The sequence below is a fragment of the Meriones unguiculatus genome, chromosome 19 (assembly GCF_030254825.1).
Source record: "Meriones unguiculatus strain TT.TT164.6M chromosome 19, Bangor_MerUng_6.1, whole genome shotgun sequence".
NCBI lineage: Eukaryota > Metazoa > Chordata > Mammalia > Rodentia > Muridae > Meriones > Meriones unguiculatus.
In genome coordinates, this window is record NC_083366.1 from 44,943,553 (window position 1) to 44,954,443 (window position 10,891).

The following is a 10,891-nucleotide window of genomic DNA, read 5'->3' on the forward strand; positions in this document are numbered from 1 at the left end:
TATATGCAAGATTAGAGTCTCACAACAGTGTGATGCAGCCATGATCATTCAGGCCTTTACAGCCATTGAAGCAGGACATTCTCCCCAAGCATGGTTGGATACCATAAAAAGCTAAAATGATACGCTCAGGATGCGAGGCTAAGCACTGCACTCAGGGTCAGCCGCTTTGGACCCAGAGAAGAGCATGTCTGATTGCAAGCGGGTTGATGCCCCAGGTCCCGCCTCTGAGAAAAAGGTATTGGACGGGTCTGATGCTCTTTGGGTGGATGACACCTAAATGAACATCTGTACAAAGTCCCAATTTATTTCTAATATCAGAGACCAGACCTCTACTCTTGCCTGATGCGTCTAAAACAAAAAGGGGGAACTGTAGAGAGCTGCGGAATGCTATGCCTTAAAGATGGAGCTGGTTTCCGCCTTCCACCTTCCCGATGGTGAGTGCTCTCTCTCATGAACAATTCCACATTTGGCTAAGGCTGAGGATCTGGCTTGCTTCCATGTATGTGGACCTATCTGCATTGTCCCCGTGGCACGCCTGGGTTGGCTACCCAGAGGCTATTTAAGCTGTGGGCTGGCTTTCCCCGGGGTCCGAGGATTGTTCAATGTTCCTGAATAAACTGCATTGAAAAAAAAAAAAAAAAGATTATTTTTTGGGTCATAGCAATGGAAAACTAATAACACCTTTTATAAGATGCTGCTTTGATTGACTTCTGCGTCTTATTTTTATCAGATTAGACATTTAACACTAAAATGGAATTCCAATTGAATGATTGCTAACTAGAAAGCTTTTCTAGCTCCTAAAAATGAAGACTTGATAGAAAAATAACTCTCTCCAGCAGCTTTCCAAAAGGCTTCGAAGGCAGCCAATGTGCCTCTCTACATGAAAACTCCCACAACAAGCACAGCCTTTGTCAATAGCAGACATGGGAGTGGGGAGAATGAAACAATAAAAGACATTTAAATAGCAATTCACCACAGCACTCTACATCTGAGTGATATGCACAGCCAGTAGAAATGTTCCTAAGGATCAGTCAAAGAAGTAGAAAGATTCTGTCTAAAAGAAAACATGGATTTACTACTGACTTCTACCAAGCATGTAAAGAGCAGGGAAACCAATGCTTCTCAAGTAATCCATGAAAGAGAAGAGGAAGAAACCCTACCAAGCACATTCTATAAAGCCAGTAGCACTCTTTCACCAAAACCAGATCAGTACACAGCAAGAAGAGTAACATATATATATATATACATATATATGTATATAAATTAATATATATATATTTATCTGATGAGCATATAGGCAAGTTTTCTGTATAACATAACTAACACTTACAGAATGCACCATCACTTTTTAAGCATAATCATGGACCATGTCCAAGTTAGTCTCATTCTGGGAAGACAAGAATGGTTCAACATATGCTAATCAATTAATATCATAAACCAAATAAACAGATCTAGAAACCAAAATTAGATGATCATTTCAATAGGTATAGAAAAGCCACTACAGAAGGCAGAACCTACCTTCATGCTATAAACACTGAAGAGGTTAAAAATGAAGTATCATAACTCATCATAAGAAAGGAAACATGTGGGAAACTTGCAGCAAGCATTATACAAAATGCCAAAGACACAGAAAGCCTTTCACTTAAGTTATGAGAAATAAAAGGTATTTGTGCCTAGACCCCTGCTCAGATGTAGCCCATAGACAGTTTATTCTCCATATAGTTTCCCTAGTAAGGGGAGAAGAGATAGTCTCTGACAGTAACTCAGTTGCCTGTTCCTGATCACTTCTCCCTGGTAAGGCGACCTAGCTAGCCCACAGAGGAAGAGGATCCAGCCAGTCCTGATGGAACCTGATATGCTAAGGTCAGACAGTAGGAGAGGAGGATTTCCTCTATCACTGGACTAGAGAAAGAGGGAGAATTAGACCAGGAGGAGATGAGGGAGGAGGCTACAACCAGGATACAAAGTGAATAAATTGTAAAAAATTTAAATTTAAAAAATCTGGAGCCTCTTGATTAGAGAGCTCTCAGGGATGGAGAGATGGTCCAATGGTTCAGTGGTTATGAGCCTTTCCTGCTTTTGCAGAGGACTTGGATTTGTTTCCCAGCACATACAACTCAGCTCACAACCATCTGTAACTAGTTCCAGGGAATCCTATGCCATCTTCTGACCTCCGAGGTTATACATGTGGTACATACACATACATACAGGAGGCAAAGCACTCACATGCATAAAACAATGATAATAAATCTTTCTTTAAAAAAAGGGGGGGTTCTGTGTTCCTCACTATGGTACTTAAAACCACAGCAAGGCCATAAATCAAGAGATAGAAATACAATGGCTAGTAATAGGAAACAGAGAAATCAAAGTATCTGTACTTCTAAAATACGATTCTATATTGAAAAAACTCTTAGTATTTGATCATATAAATAACCTCCACAATATTGCAGGATACAAAAATCAATGTAGAAAAAGAAACATTGGAAGTCAAAGATGTCAGCAACCAATGTGCACTGTATCTGAGAGTCACAGTATCTGAAACTCCTTAATTGGAGAGCAGAGGGGCAGCTAAAGCCAGGACATCGACATTGAGGCTTACTGGGCAAGAGGGGACAACCCATGATGCTGGGACAGTTTAGATCCAGGTCACCGGTGTCTCCAGGGACTGAGAGTGACAAATATTCAACCCCCCTGCACTTCCCCTTGTCCCAAGCATGGGTCTCCCCGCTCTGCAGAGGTGGAAGTGGTTGCCCCAAGCTCAAGCTTCCGCGCTCGGTGACTGACATGGCAAAAGCATCGGTAGTACAGGCCTCCCAGATTCCCAGGCAGCTGTACGGGACTCTCAGGTCTGCAACTGCAGCAGGGTGAGTGGTGGCCCAGGAAGGAGCTTCCATGCGCTGTGACTGAGACAGGAGAGGTGGCTGCCCCAAGGACATGTCTCCCTGCCTGTTGGCCAAACAGTAGACACCACTGAGCTTACAGATCTTCTACATTCTCGTTTGCCTCTGTAGGCCCAAATCTGAGAGCAAAGAACAGGGAGAACCCCTGTGCTTTCTGATTAGGCCAGAGAGTGAGTGTGCCTTCAAGTGAGTGCATGCAGAGCTCCAGATCCAGGGTCCCTCTACTCGAGCAGCCAGACATCAGATCCCTCCCACCTACACCCCCACTGTGGGCAACATAAGGATCCTTGGGACAACATCCTCAATATTGAAGCACCTGTTCTGTGGGTCTACCAGTGAAGTCCAGGCAAACAATTTCAAGAGCACAGACAGACCTGAATACCAGGAGAGTACAACAGGCCCTTAGGCCACTGAGGTATTCAGGACACCTGCTCATGCACATTGCACCCAAAAACAGCATCAGCAACCCTCCTATGCTTACACTCAACATTTACAGGCAGCTATACACTCTAGCACCCTGTCCTTCAAGGCACACTTCCACGCACATGCCCGCACTTGTGCACATGCGCCATTCCTCCCTTAGCTACAGCTGAAACACCAACACCCACTCTCGAACCAGTAGACCGCTCTCATCTTCCTAAAGAAGACTCCAGACACCAGAGACAGATGGACCCAGTCTGAAGTACAGACTACAGGAACAAATAGCAAAGGTTATGGATAAGCAGATGGCTAGAGGTGGACGTAAGAATACATCCAAGAAAAATCAGGTCATCATGGCTTCACTAGCAACCCCAAAAATCAATGGATATGCTAATTCATTGGAGACATGGGGAAAATGATCTCAAATCTATGCTTATCCGGTTTATTAGAGGCACATAAAGAGGAAATGAAAAAAGCTCTCAAATAAATACAGGCAAACACAGCCAAACAAACAGAGGCACATGTAAAGGGACAAGTAGTGGCATATAGAGAGAAAACAAACAAAAAATAGAGGCCGTCATGGAAGGACAGGAGTTCATATTCAAACAGATGAAGAAAATAGTGCAAGACATGAAAACAGATTAAAAGATGAAAACAATAGCTGTTAAACTATACCAAAGAATATAGGTAACAAACCAAGTGAAAGACCTAATGAAGTACAGTTTTAAAACACTAGAGGAAAAAATTGCAAAACACAGAAAGAACTCACATTTCCATTGATTGGTATAATTCATACTGTAAAAATGGCTACATTATCAAAAAATCTACAGATTCAGTGCAATCCCCATCAAAAGTCCAATCATATATTCAGCAGTAATATAAACCATGAAATTAATATGGAAACACGAAAGATGCCAAATACCAAAAGTAATTTTGAAGACTAAAAACAACCCTAGGCTTAATATAATATGTGATATCTATTGAACTTAGAAATCAAGAATAAGAAAACTAGTGTACTGCTAACATACAACAGACATGTAAACCAGAATAGATCAAAAGACTAGAGAAACTCCATGTAGCTACAGTCTCCCCCGATTTTGACAAAGGTTCCGAAAGCATAACTTGGTGGAAAGGTGACCATCAACAAACCGTACTCAGCAATATCTATATCCAATCAGAAAAAGGAAAATACACCCCTTTAAACTCCTGCACAAAAATTAATCCCAAGTAGGTTACAATATTAAAAAATTAGTGTGGACCTGGAATGTTGAAACTGCTAGAGGGAAAACTCTTCAAGACACAGGCACAGAAGAGGGGTTTCTGAAAAGGAATTTCAGCAAACACTGAGAAGAGTACAGAGAAACAGCCGCTTTCATGTGCTGGGGGTGGGTGTAAACTGCTACAGCCCTTCCAGACACCAGAGTGTAACCTTCTCCACTTCTCAAGCTTAAAGCCCTCATGAGGTCCAGCTGCACCACTTCTCCGTAACCACAGAAGGAAACTGAGCCAGCACACCAGAGAGACAATGCAGACTGATACTTCCTGCCACGTTGTTCTCAATAGCCAAGAGAAGAATGATTCTGGATGTTCACCAACACATGAATGAAGAAAGGGGGATGTGTCTGTGCACATGTATGTATTATACACCATGGGTCTCACTCAGCCACGAAAATGAATGAAAACTGTCTTTTCTAATAAATAAATAAATAAATAAATAAATAAATAAATAAATAAATAAATGGAACTAGAGATCCCTTGGTTAAGTAAATAGACAAGACTCTTAAAGCCAAATATCTTAGGTTTGTGTTATGTGCAAAATCTAGATTTTTTTTTTAAAGCAAATACAATATATGTGACACAAATACAGAACTGCAACTGCAATTAGGAAAAAAAAAATCTAAGGAAGGGAACAGTAGGAGGCAGGAGAAGGCAATCAGAGAAAAAAGACTATGTTTTCTCCCACGTAGGAAGCCTAGATTAACTGTGTTAAATTATGCGCATTCCCCTTTGGACCGCTGTTAGGATCTCAGGAGTATCAGGTGAACCAGTGACATGGTCCAGCAAGCTATCAAGCCTGAAGACCTGAACCAACTCCTTGGGTCCCACATAGTGACATGAGAGAATTAACTCCCCAAAATCGTCTTTTGACTTCTATGTGTACTCTGTGGTATGTGCCTGTACATACATGTGTGTGCGCTCACACGTGTGCATACACACAATAAAATAAAAAAGAAGCATAAAACAAAAGAAGTGACAGTTCTTTCTGATGATCTTCCGTGAGAACACTGATTTAATATTCCTCATGGTTACGGTAATTGCAATAGGGATCCTCAAAATCCTATTGAAATCCGCATGAAAGCAGACAAATTTCTAAAGCATACATGAACCCATAGTGCAATGAAGCCATCACGCCAGCTACTATCCAAGCTTCAAATGGTGGAGATTATTTACATCATATTGCTTTGTTCTGATGAGTGAGGCCATGGGGTTCTCATTCCACACACGTGGAAATGAAGAGTAAACCAAGATCTGAAACACGGTGCAAAACCAGATAATAGAAAAGAGCAAATAAAGTGAGTACTCCGTGACTAAACATTTACATAATTATTTGAACTTTCTTGTCATATAACCGAATAAGCACACATCAAATTGTTAAACCAGGCCTTCAAACCGACAGGCACTTTAAATGTACCTTCTTGAAAACTAGTCCTAAAAGTAGAAATATTACAAATACTTGATTGTAAAAATTCACCAAGAACTGAATAAACGATAAATACTAAGCAGCTAGACTATTCCTATATGAGAGAGAATCTAGAGAGACCATGAGAGTATTCTTTGTAAAACCAAAAATTTCCATTTTTTAACAATATACTAATATGTACTTTCAAGCAACATAGGTGCATGAAAAAAAAAAGTGTATGCCTATTGCTGAAGAGATTCTACCAGCATATGGAGATTTGAGGCTGTTCATGACACAGAAACTCCCAATGTGCTTGCTGGCTTTAATAATGCCAAAATGGAATATGCTGGATATTGCAGTGGAGTGTCACCAATGGACCTGTTAATCTGCATATTAACACAAACATTGTCCAGGCAAAACGTAACCACTAGTCCAATAGTTGTGCAAGTCTTATGCAAACCAACTCATTTGTGAAGAGACTCAGACCTTATTCTGTAGTCGGAGGCCAAAAAGCTGACTGGGAAGGTTCTAGGTTGCAGGAAGGAGGCTTTTCCTAGTGCTTGGATAAACTGATGTGATGTGCCTATCAGCCTTCTAAGAATCTGTTGCATCCATAGATTAATGCTGTTATCAGTTTAAGTCACAGACACAAAGTCTTCAGTGGTGTCTTGTCATTGGCAGAGACGCAACATAAGTTAAACTTCAGAAAATGGGTGACAAAGGCTGTGACCTGATGACCTAGTGTTCATAAAACAATAAATGATGGTCTGAATAATTGCCTCATCAATTAAGAGTTATTGCTCTTACTGTAGAGGATCAGAGCTTCGCTCCCAACACCCTTGCCAGGCAGATCACAACCACCTCTAACTCTGGTTCTTGGCAATCTGTTGCCCTCTTCTTTTTGCTCTACAGGCTTTCTCTGCCTCTCTGAGCAAGCAGGTTTTTTACCCCAGCATCTGGCTCCTGAGTCTTTATTTTTAAAATAGAATGATTGGGATTTTCATTTTTTTTTTAAGCAACAGTAAAGTCCTTGTGTGGCACAAGCATGTTTTTTTGCTCTTGAAAGTACAAATTACTGATTTGCTGGAGGACTATATCTGTTCACATGATGGTGAATTCACTGCAGATCACTGTCACAGATGTGAAAGGTGGTTGTTATGCAGAGCAGGGAAATGGATAAAGGCAGACTCCAAGGACTTGTCTCAATACCAAAGACAAGTACTGTTCTTCACAACTTCTCCCTAGCACTGACCCTCAGGACTTCTGATGTGTTCCCTGCTGCATAGACACATGCGGGGAGCCCACAGGTTGGTTGATGCAGTACAAGGTCTGCAGTGCTGACATCCTGCCTCTACACACTGCTAGTGAGAGGACCATGGGGAAAAAAAAAATCACCCATGGAAGCCATTTATTTCATCAGTATAGTTTGATTGCAATCGCAAGGCCCAGTCTTCTCACAAGGTTATTATAGGGCCAAAATTTAAAAAGAAAATATGCTGTCCCTTCCCTCAGAGCTCAAGGATCCCCAGAGAAAAGGAGGCAGAAGGAGTGAAGAGATAAAGGAGATGGAGGACAGGAAGAGAACAAAACCCTCTACAACAACTGAGCAAATCTCTTGTGAAGTCATAGAGACTGAAGCAGCAATCAAAGGGTCTACACATGTCTGCACCAGGTCCTCTGCATATATACCATGGCTTTCAGTTTAGCTCTTTTATGAAACTTATGAATGTGTAAACGAATGGGTCTCTGATTCGTGTGCCTTCTCTTGGGGCTCTTTGATTTTTACGGTGGCTTGCCATGTCCAACTTCGATACAATGATTATCAATTTATCTTATCATATTTTATTTTCTGTTATGTTTTGCTGTTACCTCTTAGAGGCCTGTCCTTTTCCAATAAGACACAGAAAGGGAGTGGATCTGGCTGAAAGAGGAGGTGGGGAGGAACTGATAAGAATAGATGGAGAGGAAACTGTATTCAGATTACATTGCATTAGAAGAGAATCTATGGTTAATAAATGGGGAAATAAAAATAAAAAATAGAGTTTTTAGGCAGAGGGACCTCACAAGGACATGGTGGTGAGCTGGCAATGTCAGACTGAGGCATCATGCTGATGACAACTCTCTTCATTCTTGGTGTTGGGAGGAATTCAGCAGTAATGTGTCTGTTCTCATCAGGTGTAAAGACAAAGAAAACAGATGAATTGTGTTATCCTTGTCACATCAGGCACCAACACATGTATTTTGGGAACTGAGTTTTTAAAAAGTTACAAAACATAGAGATTCTCTCCACCAAAACATAAGTATAGCTTCTGCAAACATTGAACTGTGAAGATGATGATTTACTCAATGGGAATTACTATGAGCTCCACATATTTGCAATGTTACATGGACTTCTGGGGGCAATCCCAAATGCAGGATGTTACTCACTTCTACCTAACTATCTATCTATGCAAAGATAATGATGCACTTGCACCATGCAAGAGGTTTATTCCCCACTCCTGTTATGCAGCTCCAAGCCATGCAGAAAACCCCAGGAATGGACACAGCTTTCCTACACAGGATTATCTTTTATAGCCATACCAGAGAGGTCAAGTCTGAGTCGAGTCCTCCTTTTATTTAGCAGGAACACTCCTGCTCTTTCTCCTGTTAAACCTGCTCCTGTGGGAGAACACAGTCTCTATGACTTTGTGTCGCAAGAATTCTGTCTACTGGCAGCAAAACCCTAGGGAATTGTTTGACAGTCAACTCTCTGGTCCATCTATATGTATGACCTGTCTTCAGCAACGTTCACTGAATTTGTAGTTATCGCTCTCATTTCTTCCCCAAAGGGCTTGTCACCACGGCTCAATAGGAAAGCATCATGAAGTAAATTTCAAATTATTCAGTTTAACTGGAAAAAGAAAGCATCGGCCACTAGAATGTAGAACAAAGAGAATGTTTCATGAACTCTCAAAAAATTATAAGAGAAGAATTTTTCATTTTTTCTGATATATACTATATATTTTAATTTTTTCTAATATGAAAACATTATGTCTAATCATATTACAATTACATTCTAAATTTCTGATAAACCTTATATGGTCATGAATATAGTTTCAGAAAGTGTGAATAGTAAAAGTCATGATACTGTAATGCCTTGTTAATCATCAATCTGTAAAAACAATCATCAAAGAAACTAATGACCATAGATACATAGGCACCATAGCATTTGTCACAAATGCTACAGACAGATGATATTTCAAACAATTAATATTTTCTCATTGTAGCTGGTTTCAGTGCTTATTTTTTAAATACTGACTTTTAAGAGAAGTGACAAAAGTAGTAAACAAGAGGAGAGATTGGGAAGTTGGAAACTTAGGAAAGAAATGAGATTACAGATATAGTAGAAGCAGACAAATATTGACTTTCTTAATGCCCTAATTTCAAATTTAATGCAGTATCAATTAATTAAAATTACACATTTAGCAAATGTATTAATATTCTGTTCATCCATTTCTTTGCTGAATTTCTAAGCTGTAGGTGATTAAATATATCATTATCTCCAGGATAACAGCATGGCCAGAGCCAGGTTTTCACTGGTAGGGTCTTCAACAATTTTTCTCTGGATACTCCCAGATTCAAAGGCCAAACCCTAAAATTCTAAATGGGTCCTCAACTTTGGTTTTCACCGAAACAACAGAAGGAGTGCCCTGGCTCTTCAGTGCTGTAGCTTGTTACAGGAATTGTAACAAATGTGTAATTGCACAGGTAAGAATAAAATAAACCAATGGCTAGCATTCAAAGAAAAATTACATGAATTGAAATATTGTAAGTAAAGTTAAATGCTAGGTCATACAATAGTGGATCTATAAATTGCCCGTGAACATGACACTATTTTAACTAATGTTTTATTCTGCTAGAAGGTGAACTGAATGTGACACCCCAGTTAAATATATATTCATGTATATGTAAAAGAAATAAAAATATAGCTATGTTTATTATGTATTATGAGTGAACTCTCATTGGCAGCCTGGCATATTACATCATCTTTTCTTGATTTTCAAGACTTCTTTGTTCTACTTCTTTACTTTTTTTGTTTTGATTTAAAAGTATGTTTTGATTTATTACAAGCACCAATTCTTAGTTTTGAGGACAAAAGCTATAAACTAAAATGAAACAATTTTTTAAATTAATTAATTTTTCATTAATTACAATTTATTCATTTTGTATCCAGCTGTAGCCCCCTCCCTTACTCCTTCCAGATCCTCCCTTTCCTCCCTCCTAAAGAAGTTAAGCAAAAAGGAGGACCCTGGGTAAAATGATCAATCCTCATTCAGAAAGGTAAATAGGACAGACATCAGAAGAAGAAGAAAACAGGGAACAGGACAGAAGCCTACCACAGAGGGCCTCTGAAAGACTCTACCCATCAGGATATTAAGGCAGACGCTGAGACTCATAGCCAAACTGTGGGCAGAGTGCAGGGAATCTTATGAAAGAAGGGAGAGACAAAAAGACCTGGAGGGGACAGGACTTCCACAAGAAGAGCAACAGAACAAAAAAATCTGGGCATAGGAGTCTTTTCTGAGATTGATTCTTCAGCCAAGGACCATGCATCCCTGCACAGATGTAGCCCATAGCAGCTCAGTGTCCAAGCGGGTTCCCTAGTAAGGAGAACAGATACTCTGACATGAACTCAGTAGCTGGCTCTTTGATCACCTCCACCTGAGAGGGGAGCAGCCTTACCAGGCCACAGAGGAAGACATTGCAGACACTCCTGATGAGATCTGATAGACTAAGATCAGAAGGAAGGAGACGAGGACCTCCCCTATCTGGGGACTGGGGAAGGGGCATGGAAGGAGAAATGAAACAATTTTTGCCTACTAATGTGCTAGTTTATTAGTTTTCCTTATTA